At 45.5% G+C, this 2500-nt stretch overlaps 1 protein-coding gene across 4 annotated transcripts in view; it reads right to left on the reverse strand.

Moving 5' to 3' along the window:
• LOC119583694 (caspase-13-like) overlaps nt 1-2500 on the reverse strand; it is a 23297-nt gene that overhangs the window by 14869 nt on the left and 5928 nt on the right. The window contains exon 1 of one of the 4 annotated variants that reach the window (XM_037932330.1): nt 387-424. The exons of the other annotated variants lie outside the window; for them this stretch is intronic. The gene's annotated coding sequence lies outside the window, so the exon portion shown is untranslated. Of the gene's footprint in view, nt 1-386; nt 425-2500 lie in introns of those variants that run through there. 4 annotated transcript variants of the gene reach the window in all.

A 2500-nucleotide genomic window follows, 5' to 3' on the forward strand; every position in this document is an offset into this window, starting at 1 on the left:
TCTTTGATCCGCCCAAGTCCATCTCTCATGTCGCTCACATCTGGTGACGCGGTGCTCCCAACTCACGTGTCGCTCACATCTGATGGCAGCGGTGTCCATGAGCCTTACAATGCCGATAGTTTGCCGACTGCTCTGCAGCGCTACGCTACCTGCCGACGTCTGTCGCCGATCCACGCCATCAACCGAAAGGCTACTTCTGTCAAATTGCCTCCTCTCTTAAATCGCTCAACCATCACTACCAAGTCCTCTTCGATCGCGCCTACCCACACCATGTCTTCCTACTACTTAGTGCCTACCACTCACACCTGTGCTACCCTCCTGACGAAGTCGCTGAAGATGTATCCTCGCCCTCTACGCCGCCACACTCGCCAATCAGGCTCACCTACCTTGCCAAGTCTTCGCAAACCCTCGTCAGCACAGCGATGCAGTCGCAGTTCTACCTACTACCACCAACACTTCCTCGTCACTGTTAAAAGTAAGTGTACCTATTAGTGCCAGATTACCTATTGCCCTCCCTATACCAACCCACACCTTGCATACAAGATGCTTTCTTTCAAATTCAAGTACACACCACTTGACCAACACACACTACTAACTCTATACTACATAAATTTCGCTGTCAACCATTGTTTTTTTCTCAACACAACAAACGAAGTCACACACTGAGATCAAACCTAAGTGACACACACCCTTACCTCACACCTCATTCCCCTGCCTAACCTTCCCGTAATTGATTATTGTGTTAGTATTTTTCTGTCTATTATCATTTTTGTCCTCATATCGCAGTTTAGTATATATTATTTAACTGAGAGCAAATGATTACCCTCGAATTTGTTTAATTATTCTTATGTTCGGTTGTTCTCATCATAGTATTCATGTTTACTGTTTTAGAATTAATGAAATTATCTATTTCTTTCTCTAATATGTTATTTTTATTAGTAATCACTTCATTACTACTTGCGTATTGTTATATTCTGTGTATACACTATATCGTTGTGTTCTTTATATCACTGTTTCTTCATACTTGCCGTGCTAATCTGTCGCTCATTCACACGTAGATTTCGATCACCTGACTATCCTCTTATCTACCTACCTGCCCACTCTACTCGGAATTCACTCTAAGATTGCAGATTTTACTAAGTGCCATCCCTATAACTAATAACTGAACCCAAATCTCTTTTACGACATCCTCTCGTAGTTCGATATCTTGTCCTCAGTAATGCCGGAATTTATGCTTCTTTAGTTTAAGGTTTGGTGAATATGTACTGATGGTAGTGTCTCCAGTTGCAAATAATGGCAGTGCATTGCAGACACCATGCTTATATAGGCTGACACGGTTACAATCACCGCAAGTTACTTTTAAGCCCGGCTCATGGCCATAAACGAAGGAACCCTTCGCCCCCATTGAAGCGCCGAGACGCGCACTGTTTGATTTTCACCACAAGTTAATTTTAAGCCTGGCTCATGGCCGTAAACGAAGGAATCCTGCGCCCGCCGGACACTTACGCTCATACGATTGAAGCGCCGAGACGCGCACTGTTAGAATTAAGTGCAGGCCCAGCTGCCTATGTGTTCAAAGCATATATACTTGCCTATTTACCCCAAAGATATGGAATTCTTATCCAATTAACTTTTCCCTCTTCAATATGATGGTATCTTATTGAACTCGCTAATTAATAATGAACTTCACCTCGATTGCCTACCTAGCCACTGGGTGGCCAAGCCAGGCCAAGTCAGTGCTGGTCCCAAGACCGGATAAATAGAGAGAATGATTATCTAAAAGGTAACACCGGTATTCTCCGTGGAAAGGAACTGGGGACCCTACCACGTACTCACTCCAAGATCATCACAACATGAAAACTACAATTAAGTATCATGCTGTGACAACGGCGGCTCAAACATGAGCCTATACCGTTAAAGGCCGCGGTGGCCGAATGGTTAGAGCGTCGGACTCAAAGACTGTCACGACGGCAATCTGAATTCGAGGGTTCGAGTCACCGACCGCCGCGTTGTTCCCTTGGGCAAGGAACTTCACCTTGATTGCCTACCTAGCCACTGGGTGGCCAAGCCAGCCCAAGTCAAGTGCTGGTCCCAAAGCCCGGATAAATAGAGAGGAAAGGAACTGGGGACCCTACCACGTACTCACTCCAAGAGTATCAAACATGAAAACTACAATTAAGTATCATGCTGTGACCACGGCGGCTCAGACATGAACCTACCGTTAAAAGAAGAAGAAGTAATTAATATCTTACTTGACACGTTACCTATAAGATGTGGATAATTCTATTTCTGTTACAGGATGTGGATAATTCTATTTCTATTACCAGTGGACCACGTGGATCCAAATGTCCCAAATAAGAACCACCCGCTCAGCGAGGGCGGAGGTCACATTTTATATCTGACCTCGTTTGACCGGGAGTACGTAGCCAGCTACCACCGCGCTAAGGTCAGCTCCGCCCTCTCTCCGGGCAGCTGACCGTGACCTCCGCGCGGCGCTTTT

Source organism: Penaeus monodon, chromosome 17 (genome assembly GCF_015228065.2).
Source record: "Penaeus monodon isolate SGIC_2016 chromosome 17, NSTDA_Pmon_1, whole genome shotgun sequence".
In the NCBI taxonomy this organism is placed as follows: Eukaryota; Metazoa; Arthropoda; class Malacostraca; order Decapoda; family Penaeidae; genus Penaeus; species Penaeus monodon.